This window comes from Ranitomeya imitator, chromosome 1, assembly GCF_032444005.1.
Source record: "Ranitomeya imitator isolate aRanImi1 chromosome 1, aRanImi1.pri, whole genome shotgun sequence".
NCBI lineage: Eukaryota > Metazoa > Chordata > Amphibia > Anura > Dendrobatidae > Ranitomeya > Ranitomeya imitator.
Genome location: NC_091282.1, coordinates 1,152,799,129 through 1,152,815,449, shown reverse-complemented (window position 1 = coordinate 1,152,815,449; position 16,321 = coordinate 1,152,799,129).

Genomic DNA, 16,321 nt, shown 5'->3' with positions numbered 1-16,321 from the left:
GGGCACCTACAGCTTAGTAACCGGGTTCCAGCACCGCCAGCTGGTCCTCGGTCGTGCCATTGGCTCTTGCACACTGGGGCAACGCATCTGGGTTCCAGCACCGCCAGCTGGTTCTCGGCAGTGTTCTTGTCACAGGTACTCCCTCGTGCCAAGCCTGGTTTCAGCACCGTCAGCTGTTTCCGGGTTGTGTCAAGCTCACTGAGACGCCTATGCTTGCCCCGTCGTGGTGCGGTCGGGTTAGCCAACTCTAGGGTGCCTCCAGTTTAGGAGCTTCCTATGTGGGCTGCGTGAACTGGTAGTCAAGGCTGGTTCTGTAGTGCCAGTAGGCCCAGCTCCCCCTGTAGGACTGTTGGGGTTCGGTAACTGCGGCTGCCTCGCGGCCTAGCTGTTCTCTCCTCTCCTGTGGGCCTTGGGGTCCACCACCTGGTTCCAGCACCGTCAGCTGGTTCCAGGCCGAGCCTTTAGCTTAGGTGCCTCCTCCTGGGTATCCGAGTTCCGCCAACGTCAGGCGGTCCTTGGTACTGCTTTTAAGCGCGGGCACCTACAGCTTAGTAACCGTGTTCCAGCACCGCCAGCTGGTCCTCGGTCGTGCCATTGGCTCTTGCACACTGGGGCAACGCATCTGGGTTCCAGCACCGCCAGCTGGTTCTCGGCAGTGTTCTTGACACAGGTACTCCCTCGTGCCAAGCCTGGTTTCAGCACCGCCAGCTGTTTCCGGGTTGTGTCAAGCTCACTGAGACGCCTATGCTTGCCCCGTCGTGGTGCGGTCGGGTTAGCCAACTCCAGGGTGCCTCCAGTTTAGGAGCTTCCTATGTGGGCTGCGTGAACTGGTAGTCAAGGCTGGTTCTGTAGTGCCAGTAGGCCCAGCTCCCCCTGTAGGACTGTTGGGGTTCGGTAACTGCGGCTGCCTCGCGGCCTAGCTGTTCTCTCCTCTCCTGTGGACCTTCAGGTCTACCACCTGGTTCCAGCACCGTCAGCTGGTTCTCGGCAGTGTCTTTTGCTCTTGTACCTTCTGCTCCCCATCCTGGTTCCAGTACCGTCAGCTGGTTCCGGGCAGAGCCTTTGGCTTAGGTGCCTCCTTCTGGGTATCCAAGTTCCACCAACGTCAGGTGGTCCTTGGTAGTGCTTTCGGGCACGGGTACCTCCTGCTTAGTAACCGGGTTCCAGTAACGTCAGCTGGTCCTCAGTAGTTCCATTGGCTCTTGGACCTTCGGCTACCCATCCGGGTTCCAGTACCGTCAGCTGGTTCTCGGCAGTGTCTTTTGCTCTTGTACCTTCTGCTCCCCATCCTGGTTCCAGTACCGTCAGCTGGTTCCGGGCAGAGCCTTTGGCTTAGGTGCCTCCTTCTGGGTATCCGAGTTCCGCCAACGTCAGGCGGTCCTTGGTAGTACTTTTTAGCACGGGTACCTCCTGCTTAGTAACCGGGTTCCAGTAACGTCAGCTGGTCCTCGGTAGTTCCATAGGCTCTTGAACCTTCAGGTAGCCATCCGAGTTCCAGTTCCATTAGCTGGTTCTTGGCATTTTCTCAGCCTTCTTGTACCTTTTGCTACATTTCCAAGTTGAAGACCCTAAAGTCGACGACCCGGAAAACCACCCCGATGACGACGACGACGACCCGGAAGACCACCCCGATGACGACGACGACGACGGCGGAGACGACGACGGCTGAGACGACGACGGCGGAGATGACGACACTGGAGACGACGACCCTGGAGACGACGACATGGAAGACCGAGAAGCAGAAGAACAAGAGGCTGCAGAGCAAAGAGCAGAAGAACATTAAGCATAAGACTTAATATCAGAGCAAAAGATATTATCTAAATTATATGCAGAAGAATACTAAGCAGTGTATGGGGGTGAGTCCGTTCCTCGTCGTGGTGCCCCTGGATAAAGCCTGATGCTGCAGGCCAAACTGATCGCGGTCAAATGTAACTTTTGTGACTGGCAGAACGGAAGGTGTAATCTTCCAACCTTTATAGATAACAACTACGGGAATGCCTGTCACAAATGAGAATATGATGAAGAAGTAGAATAGGAAGAATAATAACAGTGGAATAAAAAGAATATGTAGAATAGGAAGAATAATAATAGTTGAATAAAATGAATATGAAGAATGTAATAAAAAAAAAAAATAGGTAGAAGATGAAGAAGAAGATGAATAAGGTGAAGAAGAAGTTGATGTCAAAGATGCTGATGATGATGAAGATGAAAGTGTGGGAAAAGTAAAAAAAAAAAAGAAAAAAAAAGAAGGGGAAGGGCGTGGAATAGTGAAACATCAATATCTGACAAAATAAAAAAAAAATTACATACTCAATATCTTTTTCACTCCGAACGTCTTAAAAAAAAAAAAAAACATGCTATTCTATTTGATTGGGCTAAACCTCATTGCCTTTAATGTCTCCGCCACCTCCCACAATACATCCTACATTATTCTTAGTTGTTTTCCTTCATGTAGAATGAACCTACAAGGCAAGAAAGGGTTTATTTTAATTCCGATATTTTGGTCCCATTGACTTGCATTGGGATCGGGTATCGGTATCGGCGATATCCGATATTTTTTGAATATCGGCCGATCCTATCCGATACCGATACTTTCCGATATCGGAAGGTATCGCTCAACACTAGTCCCTACCTGTTCCTTCATCACACTCACAATAGGACTGCACTCGGGTGTCATCTGAGTGCAGCCTGATTCATACACCACTTCAACCAGTCCTGTGTATCCTGTGTTCCTGCCAGTCCTGCCGTTCCTGCCCTGCCTTCCAGTCCTGTGTTCTCTGCAGTGCCTCCCAATCCTGTGTTCCTGCCAGTCCTGCCGTTCCTGCCCTGCATTCCAGTCCTGTGTTCCTGCTGGCCTAGCCAGTCCTGTTTCCTGCCGTGTCTCTGCCAGCCCTGAGTTCTCTGCCGTGTCTCTGCCAGCCCTGTCTCAGCCGTGCCAGCCTACTCGTCTGTATTCCAGCCGTGCTCTTCTGCCAGTCCTGCCTAATGCCCGCACCAATCCTGGTGTTCCTGTCTCCCAAGTGGGATCAGCAGCCACAGCCAGACACCACCCTGGAGTAGCACCTGGCAGCTGCCTGCTGCACAAGCCTGTCGTCACCATCAGAGGCTCCAGTGAAGACCCAGGCAGCTGTCATAGTCACGCCCCTTCCAGGGTAGTCTGGTTTGTGGCACAGTGGGGCCACAAACCCCCCGAGCTCACGCCCACCAGTCAGGGCGTGAGCGTGACACCACCACAGATACAACAGGCCTCAGTCTGACATAACTGACTATCTTAATTTTTTTGGGGGGTTTGTAGAATTTGTTTGAATGCAAAATAGTGCTGTATATAAGTAGAGTAACACAGAAAAAAACTGGACTAATGGCCTAAAATAGCCCAAGCTTGGAGCACGCAGATATATGAGGCATGTCACGGAAATACAGCACTGCCAAATATGTGGCCTGTATTTTTTTATGCTAAATAGTGCTGTATATAATTAGAGTAACAGTCAGCAAAAACAGTGCAAAACAGGACTAAAATGCCCAAATTTTGAGCAAGCAGATATATGAGGCCTGTCACGGAAATACCACACTGCCAAATATGTGGCCTGTATTTTTTTAAATGCAAAAAGCGCTGTATATTAGTAGAGTAACAGACACCAAAACAGTGTAAAACCGGCCTAAAATGCCCAAACTTGCAGCACGCAGGTACAGTGCAGACCAAAAGTTTGGACACATCTTCTCATTTAAAGATTTTTCTGTGTTTTCATGACTATGAAAATTGTACATTCACACTGAAGGCATCAAAACTATGAAATAACACATGTGGAATTATATACTTAACAAAAAAGTGTGAAAAAAACTGAAAATATGTCTTATATTCTAGGTTCTTGAAAGTAGCCACCTTTTGCTTTGAGACTGCTTTGCACACTCTTGGCATTCTCTTGATGAGCTTCAATAGGTAGTCACTGAAAATGGTCTTCCAACAATCTTGAAGGAATTCCCAGAGATGCTTAGCACTTATTGGCTTTTTTGCCTTCACTCTGCGGTCCAGCTCACCCCAAACCATCTCGAGTGGGTTCAAGTCTGGTGACTGAGGAGGCCAGGTCATCTGGCGTAGCACCCCATCACTCTCCTTCTTGGTCAAATAGCCCTGACACAGCCTGGAGGTGTGTTTGGAGTCATTGTCCTGTTGAAAAATAAATGATGGTCTAACCAAACGCAAATCGGATGGAATAGCATGCCCTTGCAAGATGCTGTGGTAGCCATGTGGGTTCAGTATGCCTTCAATTTTGAATAAATCCCCAACAGTGTCACCAGCAAAGCACCCCAACATCATCACACCTCCTCCTCCATGCTTCACGGTGGGAACCAGGCATGTAGAGTCCATCCGTTCACCTTTTCTGCGTTGCACAAAGACACGGTGGTTGGGACCAAAGATCTCAAATTTGGACTCATCAGACCAAAGCACAGATTTCCACTGGTCTAATGTCCATTCCTTGTGTTCTGTAGCCCAAAAAAGTCTCTTCTGCTTATTGGCTGTCCTTAGCAGTGGTTTCCTAGCAGCTATTTTACCATGAAGGCCTGCTGCACAAAGTCTCCTCTTAACAGTTGTTGTAGAGATGTGTCTGCTGCTAGAACTCTGTGTGGCATTGACCTGGTTACTCTTATCTGAGCTGCTGTTAACCTGTGATTTCTGAGGCTGGTGACTCAGATAAACTTATCCTCAGAAGCAGAGGTGACTTTTATTATTATTATTATTATTATTTGTATATATATATATATATATAGCACCATTAATTCCATGGTGCTGTACGTGAGAAGGGGTTACATCAAAATACAAATATCACTTACAGTAAACAAAACTAACAGTGACTCGCCGGATTGTGCCTTACGGCAAAAACCTGATGTGTGAAAGCAGCCAGATATATGGATAGATACATCTATGTATCTATAGATATATCTATCTATAAATATATCTATAGATAGATATATCCATAGATATATAATAGAAAGGCCGATGTTTCTAAGGCTACTTTCACTCATTTTTAGCAATCCGTCGCAATCCGTCTTTTTGGGAAAAAACGGATCCTGCAAATGTGCTCGCAGGAAGCGTTTTTTACCCATAGACTTGTATTAACGACAGATCGCCACACGTCGCGTCCGTCGTGCAACGGATCCGTCATGTTTTCGCGGACCGTCGTCTGGAAAAAACATTCAAGTGAACTTTTTTTGTCCGTCGCGTCAGCCATTTTCTACAGTGCATGCGCGGCCGAAAATCCGCCCCCTCCTCCACGGACTTCAGAATGGGCAGCGGATACGTTGAAAAACTGCATCCGCTGCCCACGTTGTGCACAAATTTCACAACGTGCGTTGGTACTTCGGCCCAACCCATAGCAACGGACCCATACCAACGCAAGTGTGAAAGATTCCTTAATGAGCATTGAATAAAAAAAAGCGGAAAAAAAACCGGCATGGGCTCCCATGCAATTTTCTGTGCCAGAGGGGGGAAACCGATGGCCAGGGGCCAATATTTGTAGCCTGCTATGAATATCAGCCCGCAGCTGTCTGCGTAGCCTTTACTCGCTATTAAAATAGGTGGACCCCCAAAAAAATTACGTGGGGTCCCCCTATATTTTTTAGCCAGATAGGCTATGCAGACAGCTGCAGGCTGATATTCATAGCCTAGAGAGGGGCCATTGCCCCCCTCCGGCTACAAATACCAGTCCGCATCCGCCCTAGAAATGGCGCATCTGTAAGATGCACCAATTCCAGCACTTTGCCCCTCTCTTCCCACTCCCGTGTAGCGGTGGGATATGGGGTAATAAGGGGTTCAGAAATGAAGAAAAAATTCCAGCTCAACGAGGCGTGAAAAGTAAAAACTAAATATTTTATTCACTTCAATCAGAAGCAGAGGATGAAACATCAGCACAATACAATAAAAACACTATCTACGCGTTTCAGGTGACAGGGCACCCTTAATCTTGATGTCTGGTATGCAGCCTGTTCGATGCTTTTTATACTAGCACTTGGTAGGCACACCGGTGAAATGGCTAATTGAAAACACCTGATAGTGTGAAAAATAGTGTTGAGCATTCCGATACCGCAAGTATCGGGTATCGGCCGATACTTGCGGTATCGGAATTCCGATACCGAATTCCGATACTTCCCGTGTATCGGATACCAAAATTGGAAGTTCCCAGAATTCAAACTGAACGCAGCAGCCAATGAGGAATGATTGGAAGTGTGGGCATATCCTGTTTAGCATGGTGGGCATGTAAGTACTGGCAAGGCTGTGATTGGCTGCTGAAATGATGTCACTCTGCACTATAAAAAACGCTGCCGCCATTTTGCGCTCACTCTGCTGTGATTTCAGTTAGGGACAGGACGCTGTGTTCTAACTGAGGGCCAGTTGAGATAGCTAATTGCTTTATTTTCCTTTCCCAAGGCTAATTTAGCAAAACGCTGTGTGTTCTTCACTGTTCACCTTGCTCTTGCCTTGCAGCGCTGTTTTAACAGCGTTCTGCAAGGTCTCTGTGTGTGTGTGTGTGTGTGCAGCTCACTCTGTAGTCTGTGTGCAGCCATATACCCGGTTGTATTCAGCTCAGGGGGGGTTCACACTGCCTCACACAATTGTCCTTTTTTGCTCATAGTGCAGCCTGCTGCACATTTTTTCTCAAATTTCCTATTAGTGTTTTTCCACCCGTCTCTAGCTAAATTGTGGAAAAACACTACATAGGATAACCTAGAGGGGAGTTTTTGGGCCTTGCAGCGCCGTTTACGGCTGTCTGCACGGTCTCCGTCTGAGCGCAGCTCGCCCTGTAGTCTGTGTGCAGCCATAGCCGGTTGGATTCAGCTCAGGGTTCGTTACTGCCTCATACCTTGAAAAAATTTTTCCTTTTTTTCAAATAGTGCAGCCTGTTTAAAATTTTTTAAAAAAATTCCTATTATAGTGTTTTTCCACCCGTCTCCAGCTAAATTGTGGAAAAACACTACATAGGATAACCTAGAGGGGGTTTTTGGGCCTTGCAGCGCCGTTTACGGCTGTCTGCACGGTCTCCGTGTCAGCGCAGCTCGCCCTGTAGTCTGTGTGCAGCCATAGCCGGTTGGATTCAGCTCAGGGTTCGTTACTGCCTCATACCTTGAAAAAAATTTTCCTTTTTTTCAAATAGTGCAGCCTGTTTCAAATTTAAAAAAAAAAATTCCTATTAGTGTTTTTCCACCCGTCTCCAGCTAAATTGTGGAAAAACACTACATAGGATAACCTAGAGGGGGTTTTTTGGGCCTTGCAGCGCTGTTTACGGCTGTCTGCACGGTCTCTGTGTGAGCGCAGCTCGCCCTGTAGTCTGTGTGCAAGAGTAAAGATAGAAAGGGGCGCACCAATATATAATGTCACAGTCACCATCAAGGGGTGCAATACTTAGTCTATAAATAGAACAGGACAAACGAAAAGAGAAAGGGTAGACTAAAAATAGTATGCACAACCCAAAATATAGAGACAATCGGTAGTACTATAAAGCAAAACACCTTTATTAAACACCTCAAAAAACATGTTAAAAACAAATGTACAAATCCCTATACCCATCATATCCCATAATAAATGACAATCCCATAATACAATAGGAAAACAGTAATATCCTACCCTAGATGCACCTAGTCACATATGCTCTCCTGCAAAAATGTGCCTATACAGGCCGCAAAGGACTCGACCACAATATGTCAGTATCCACTGCTAATAACCAAAAAATGAAACATCCATGCAATACATGGTCCTGAGATTGGAATGTGATAGCATGCTATATAACAGCTGTGGATACAACCTGTCCTGCGTCAATTCTGGTATATGGAGATGCAGCAATGTCAAAGGGCACAGAGCACCACAAGGGTTAAATCCACATAGAGCCAGGGAACATAACAGCCCCAAAATGGCCCTGAGGTAGGAGAAGGATAAGGTGGGTGCGCTCCCACCTTATCCTTCTCCTACCTCAGGGCCATTTTGGGGCTGTTATGTTCCCTGGCTCTATGTGGATTTAACCCTTGTGGTGCTCTGTGCCCTTTGACATTGCTGCATCTCCATATACCAGAATTGACGCAGGACAGGTTGTATCCACAGCTGTTATATAGCATGCTATCACATTCCAATCTCAGGACCATGTATTGCATGGATGTTTCATTTTTTGGTTATTAGCAGTGGATACTGACATATTGTGGTCGAGTCCTTTGCGGCCTGTATAGGCACATTTTTGCAGGAGAGCATATGTGACTAGGTGCATCTAGGGTAGGATATTACTGTTTTCCTATTGTATTATGGGATTGTCATTTATTATGGGATATGATGGGTATAGGGATTTGTACATTTGTTTTTAACATGTTTTTTGAGGTGTTTAATAAAGGTGTTTTGCTTTATAGTACTACCGATTGTCTCTATATTTTGGGTTGTGCATACTATTTTTAGTCTACCCTTTCTCTTTTCGTTTGTCCTGTAGTCTGTGTGCAGCCATAGCCGGTTGGATTCAGCTCAGGGTGCGTTACTGCCTCATACCTTGAAAAAAAAATTTCCTTTTTTTCAAATAGTGCAGCCTGTTTAAAATTTTAAAAAAAAATTCCTATTAGTGTCTTTCCACCCGTCTCCAGCTAAATAGTGGAAAAACACTACATAGGATAACCTAGAGGAGGGTTTTTGGGCCTTGCAGCGCCGTTTACGGCTGTCTGCACGGTCTCCGTGTGAGCGCAGCTCGCCCTGTAGTCTGTGTGCAGCCATAGCCGGTTGGATTACATAGTAACATAGTAACATAGTAACATAGTTAGTAAGGCCGAAAAAAGACATTTGTCCATCCAGTTCAGCCTATATTCCATCATAATAAATACCCAGATCTACGTCCTTCTACAGAACCTAATAATTGTATGATACAATATTGTTCTGCTCCAGGAAGACATCCAGGCCTCTCTTGAACCCCTCGACTGAGTTTGCCATCACCACCTCCTCAGGCAAGCAATTCCAGATTCTCACTGCCCTAACAGTAAAGAATCCTCTTCTATGTTGGTGGAAAAACCTTCTCTCCTCCAGACGCAAAGAATGCCCCCTTGTGCCCGTCACCTTCCTTGGTATAAACAGATCCTCAGCGAGATATTTGTATTGTCCCCTTATATACTTATACATGGTTATTAGATCGCCCCTCAGTCGTCTTTTTTCTAGACTAAATAATCCTAATTTCGCTAATCTATCTGGGTATTGTAGTTCTCCCATCCCCTTTATTAATTTTGTTGCCCTCCTTTGTACTCTCTCTAGTTCCATTATATCCTTCCTGAGCACCGGTGCCCAAAACTGGACACAGTACTCCATGTGCGGTCTAACTAGGGACTTGTACAGAGGCAGTATAATGCTCTCATCATGTGTATCCAGACCTCTTTTAATGCACCCCATGATCCTGTTTGCCTTGGCAGCTGCTGCCTGGCACTGGCTGCTCCAGGTAAGTTTATCATTAACTAGGATCCCCAAGTCCTTCTCCCTGTCAGATTTACCCAGTGGTTTCCCGTTCAGTGTGTAATGGTGATATTGATTCCCTCTTCCCATGTGTATAACCTTACATTTATCATTGTTAAACCTCATCTGCCACCTTTCAGCCCAAGTTTCCAACTTATCCAGATCCATCTGTAGCAGAATACTATCTTCTCTTGTATTAACTGCTTTACATAGTTTTGTATCATCTGCAAATATCGATATTTTACTGTGTAAACCTTCTACCAGATCATTAATGAATATGTTGAAGAGAACAGGTCCCAATACTGACCCCTGCGGTACCCCACTGGTCACAGCGACCCAGTTAGAGACTATACCATTTATAACCACCCTCTGCTTTCTATCACTAAGCCAGTTACTAACCCATTTACACACATTTTCCCCCAGACCAAGCATTCTCATTTTGTGTACCAACCTCTTGTGCGGCACGGTATCAAACGCTTTGGAAAAATCGAGATATACCACGTCCAATGACTCACCGTGGTCCAGTCTATAGCTTACCTCTTCATAAAAACTGATTAGATTGGTTTGACAGGAGCGATTTCTCATAAACCCATGCTGATATGGAGTTAAACAGTTATTCTCATTGAGATAATCCAGAATAACATCCCTCAGAAACCCTTCAAATATTTTACCAACAATAGAGGTTAGACTTACTGGCCTATAATTTCCAGGTTCACTTTTAGAGCCCTTTTTGAATATTGGCACCACATTTGCTATGCGCCAGTCCTGCGGAACAGACCCTGTCGCTATAGAGTCACTAAAAATAAGAAATAATGGTTTATCTATTACATTACTTTGTTCCCTTAGTACTCGTGGGTGTATGCCATCCGGACCCGGAGATTTATCTATTTTAATCTTATTTAGCCGGTTTCGCACCTCTTCTTGGGTTAGATTGGTGACCCTTAATATAGGGTTTTCATTGTTTCTTGGGATTTCACCTAGCATTTCATTTTCCACCGTGAATACCGTGGAGAAGAAGGTGTTTAATATGTTAGCTTTTTCCTCGTCATCTACAACCATTCTTTCCTCACTATTTTTTAAGGGGCCTACATTTTCAGTTTTTATTCTTTTACTATTGATATAGTTGAAGAACAGTTTGGGATTAGTTTTACTCTCCTTAGCAATGTGCTTCTCTGTTTCCTTTTTGGCAGCTTTAATTAGTTTTTTAGATAAAGTATTTTTCTCCCTATAGTTTTTTAGAGCTTCAATGGTGCCATCCTGCTTTAGTAGTGCAAATGCTTTCTTTTTACTGTTAATTGCCTGTCTTACTTCTTTGTTTAGCCACATTGGGTTTTTCCTATTTCTAGTCCTTTTATTCCCACAAGGTATAAACCGCTTATACTGCCTATTTAGGATGTTCTTAAACATTTCCCATTTATTATCTGTATTCTCATTTCTGAGGATATTGTCCCAGTCTACCAGATTAAGGGCATCTCTAAGCTGTTCAAACTTTGCCTTCCTAAAGTTCAATGTTTTTGTGACTCCCTGACAAGTCCCCCTAGTGAAAGACAGGTGAAACTGCACAATATTGTGGTCGCTATTTCCTAAATGCCCAACCACCTGCAGATTTGTTATTCTGTCAGGTCTATTAGATAGTATTAGGTCTAAAAGTGCTGCTCCTCTGGTTGGATTCTGCACCAATTGTGAAAGATAATTTTTCTTGGTTATTAGCAGAAACCTGTTGCCTTTATGGGTTTCACAGGTTTCTGTTTCCCAGTTAATATCCGGGTAGTTAAAGTCCCCCATAACCAGGACCTCATTATGGGTTGCAGCTTCATCTATCTGCTTTAGAAGTAGACTTTCCATGCTTTCTGTTATATTTGGGGGTTTGTAACAGACCCCAATGAGAATTTTGTTACCATTTTTCCCTCCATGAATTTCAACCCATATGGACTCGACATCCTCATTCCCTTCGCTAATATCCTCCCTTAAAGTGGACTTTAGACAAGACTTTACATAGAGACAAACCCCTCCTCCTCTCCGATTTTTACGATCCTTTCTAAACAGACTGTAACCCTGTAAGTTAACTGCCCAGTCATAGCTTTCATCTAACCATGTCTCGGTTATTCCCACTATGTCAAAGTTACCTGTAGATATTTCTGCTTCTAGTTCTTCCATCTTGTTTGTCAGGCTTCTGGCGTTTGCGAGCATGCAGTTTAGAGGATTTTGTTTTGTTCCAATCTCCTCACTGTGGATTGTTTTAGAAATGTTCTTACCTCCCTTCTGAGAATGTTTTCCTGGGTCGTCTTTGTTCGAGTCTAATGTTTTTCTTCCCGTCCCCTCTTCTTCTAGTTTAACGCCCTCCTGATGAGTGTAGCGAGTCTTCTGGCGAATGTGTGTTTCCCAGGTTTGTTGAGGTGTAGTCCGTCTCTGGCGAGGAGTCCATCATACCAGTAATTCACACCGTGGTCCAGGAATCCAAATCCTTGTTGTCTGCACCATCGTCTTAGCCAGTTGTTTGCATCAAGGATCCTGTTCCATCTCCTGGTGCCATGCCCGTCTACTGGAAGGATAGAAGAAAAAACTACCTGTGCATCCAGTTCCTTTACTTTCTTCCCCAACTCTTCAAAGTCCTTGCAGATTGTCGGTAGGTCCTTCCTTGCCGTGTCATTGGTGCCAACATGTATCAGAAGAAATGGGTGGACGTCCTTGGAGCTGAAGAGCTTTGGTATCCTATCGGTCACATCCTTGATCATCGCACCTGGAAGGCAGCATACTTCTCTTGCAGTTATGTCCGGTCTGCAGATGGCTGCTTCGGTGCCTCTCAGTAGTGAGTCTCCCACCACCACCACTCTTCGTTGCTTCTTGGCTGTACTTTTTGCTGTCACTTGTTGCTGTGTGCCCTTTTCTTTTTTGCTTGCTGGTATTGCTTCATTCTTAGGTGTGCCATCTTCATCCTCTACAAAGATTTGATATCGGTTCTTCAGTTGTGTGGTTGGTGATTTCTCCATGGTCTTCTTGCTTCTTTTGGTCACATGCTTCCACTCATCTGCTTTTGGAGGTTCTCTGACACTTTTTGCACCTTCTGTGACCAGTAGAGATGCTTCTGTTCTGTCTAGAAAGTCTTCATTCTCTTTGATGAGTTTCAAAGTTGCTATTCTTTCTTCCAGACCCCGCACCTTTTCTTCTAAAAGGGCCACTAGTCTACACTTCTGACAGGTGAAATTGGATTCTTCTTCTGGTCGATCTGTGAACATGTAGCACATGCTGCAGCTCACCATGTAGGTTGTCACATCTGCCATGTTGCTCCTAGATCCTGCTGACTTGCTGTGTGTTTTCCTTCTTGTGTAATCTACTCAGCCAAGCTCTCTTGCAATAATGTCCTACAGGCAAAAATTTGGTTTGGTGATGCTTTCCAAGCAGCTGGTCCCGGCTGTACCCAACGATCTTCTAGCTTAGGGAGACTCTTCGCTTTTCCCAGAAGGCACCTGGAATATGCAAATTAGCCTCCTCAAGCTTGAATCCCTGGTTTGGTGATGCTTTCGAAGCAGCTGGTCCCGGCTGTACCCAACGATCTTCTAGCTTAGGGAGACTTCGCTTCTCCCAGAAGGCACCTGGAATATGCAAATTAGCCTCCTGAAGCTTGAATCCCTGGTTTGGTGATGCTTTCGAAGCAGCTGGTCCCGGCTGTACCCAACGATCTTCTAGCTTAGGGAGACTTCGCTTCTCCCAGAAGGCACCTGGAATATGCAAATTAGCCTCCTGAAGCTTGAATCCCTGGTTTGGTGATGCTTTCGAAGCAGCTGGTCCCGGCTGTACCCAACGATCTTCTAGCTTAGGGAGACTTCGCTTCTCCCAGAAGGCACCTGGAATATGCAAATTAGCCTCCTGAAGCTTGAATCCCTGGTTTGGTGATGCTTTCGAAGCAGCTGGTCCCGGCTGTACCCAACGATCTTCTAGCTTAGGGAGACTTCGCTTCTCCCAGTGATGCTTCTCCCAGATTCAGCTCAGGGTGCGTTACTGCCTCATACCTTGAAAAAAAATTTCCTTTTTTTCAAATAGTGCAGCCTGTTTAAAAATTTTTAAAAAATTTCCTATTAGTGTCTTTCCACCCGTCTCCAGCTAAATAGTGGAAAAACACTACATAGGATAACCTAGAGGAGGGTTTTTGGGCCTTGCAGCGCCATTTACGGCTGTCTGCACGGTCCCCGTGTGAGTTAAACTTGCTCTGTAGTCCGATCTGCAGAAAAAAAAAAAAAGTAAAGTTCACCAAACACCACTTAACACTTGTGTAGGCCACATTTGAAAAATCATAAAGTTTAGTCCACACTTTACAACATTAGTGTTTCTTACACCTGTTAGGAGGAGCATTTCAGGAATAAGCACACTAAGGCCTTAGTACTTTTCTGCTTATCTTTATCTGGCAACCAAGATGAAGAGGGCAGGGAGTAAGGCACGTGGGCGTGGGCGCGGAGCAGGGAGAGGAGCAGGGAGAGGACGTGGTGATTCTGTGCCTGCTGCGGGCACTGGTGACTCGTCGTCACTCCGTTTCAGCAAGGAACAGTCCTTCATGCGCAGCTTTGTCGGAGAGCGCCGTGCACCGCTGCTGCGTGAAGATCAAATTGAAGCCGTTGTCGGGTGGATGGCAGCTAACGCCTCGGCATCGACTTCAGTTAGTGCCACATCCTCTCAGGCAGAGAGCACTGGAGAGCAGCCATCTGTCTCTTCACCACCTGCCAAATTGGCCAGGCAGTCAGAGAGCCCAGGACAGGAGCCGTCTCTACTTCTGTTCTCTGAACCTCTTGGCTTGGAAACAGGGGGCCAGCCAAGCAGCATTGGAGAAATGGAAGAAGAGGCAGTGTGCAGTGATGCCCAACAGCTTTGTCTCTCTGACTCTGAAGAGGCGGGTGGGCCAGTGCCTGCGGTGACCACAGCGCAGTACGCATCTGATGATGAAACTCAGGTGCCGCTTTCTGGTGCGTACTGTGCTGCCGAGACTACCCAGGAGGAGCAGTTGGTGGCAGAGGGTAGTGGAGATGATGAGGTCGTTGACCCATCGTGGCGTGAGGAACAGGAAGGTGGTGGGAGCAGCTCTGAGGAAGAGATTCCCCTTACGGGCCAAAGAGGGAGAGGGAGGGGGAAGACTGCGGAGCCTGTAGCCTCCACTTTGGCACCCGTTAGGAGCCTGTCTCTTTCCAAAGCCAAAAAGGGCGCTCCCAAGACTTGCAGTGCCTGGTCCTTTTTTGACACAGTTGCAGATGACATTTGTTTTGTCAAATGCAAGCTGTGTCATCAGAAAGTCAAAAGAGGGAAAAATGTCAGCAACCTCAATACCACAAATATGTGGAAACATGTGCGGACCAGGCACGCGGTGGAGTTACAGAAACACACTGAAGATGTAGGCCAACCAACAGCGGCAGCTACCACCTCTTCAGCTCGTGTTGCCTCTTCCTCCAGCTCACGCACAGCTGGTTTGGCTTCCTCCCAGGATCGCCATGGAAGAACCTCTGGCACTGTTGTCCAGAGACCTTGTGTAATTCCACCCACAGCACCACCTTCCCAGTCATCCTCACACTCCCAGTCTACTCTACAGCCATCGGTAGTACAGGCATGGGAGAAAAGGCGGGCATTCTCGGCCAACCACCCCCGAGCACATGCTCTGAATGCAGGCATTGCCAAACTGTTGTCCCTGGAAATGCTCTCATTCAGGCTGATGGAGACTGACAGCTTCCGTGACTTGATGGCATTGGCAGTCCCACAGTACAAGGTGCCCAGCCGCTTTTACTTCAGCAGTCAAGCTGTCCCTGCCCTGCACAGGCATGTTGAGGGAAACATAAAACATGCGCTACTGAACGCCGTCAGTAGCAAGGTCCACCTCACCACCGATGTGTGGAACAGTCAGCATGGACGGGGCGATACTTTCCCTCACTGACCATTGGGTTAATGTTGTTGAGCCAGGTACAGATCGTGCGAGTGGCGCAGGACGTGTCCTGCCCACTCCAAGGATTGCAGTAATCCAGTCTGTACATATTGACTCCTCCTCTTACACAAGTTCCTCAGAATCTTCTCTGCAGGAGCCGTCACAGTCCACCTCCACATGGACCCGTGAACGTTTACCTATGACCGACATGAGCACAGCCGTGGCCAAACGTCAGCAGGCCGTCTTGAAACTAGTTTCATTGGGGAATCGAAGCCACACAGCGCAGGAGCTCTGGAATGCCATCAAGCAGGAGAGCGATGTGTGGTTACTGCCAAAGAATCTCCAGCCAGTGTGTGACAATGGCCGAAATCTGGTGGCAGCTTTGGCCCTTGGCAACCTCACTCACATCCCATGTCTGGCACATGTGCTCAATTTGGTTGTGCAGAGTTTTTTGAGGGACTATCCGGATCTTGATGCACTGCTGCACAAGGTCCGCCTAGAGTGTGCTCACTTGCGGCGTTCCAGCTTGGCAAGATCCCGCATTGCTGCTCTGCAGCGCCGATTCCGCCTTCCGGAACACCGCATCATATGTGACCTACCTACCCGGTGGAATTCCACGTTACATATGTTGGAGCGGTTGTGTGAGCAGAAGCAAGCAGTTATGGAGTACCAGCTGCATCAGGCGCAAAGAAGTCGCAGTCAGCGCCGATCAGACTTCACAACCACAGAGTGGGCCACTATGAAGGACGTCTGCCAGGTTTTGCGTCCTTTTGATTATTCAACGCGGATGGCAAGTGCAGATGATGCACTAGTCAGCATGACTGTCCCCCTTATCTGCCTGCTTCAGCAAACTTTGCAAGGGTTAAGGGATGATGTTGTGGAAGAGGTGGAGGATGAGGAGTCACCTTTTCCATCAGCTTCTGGAGAGTCAGCACCACGTGGTTCCTCACAAAGGGGTACGC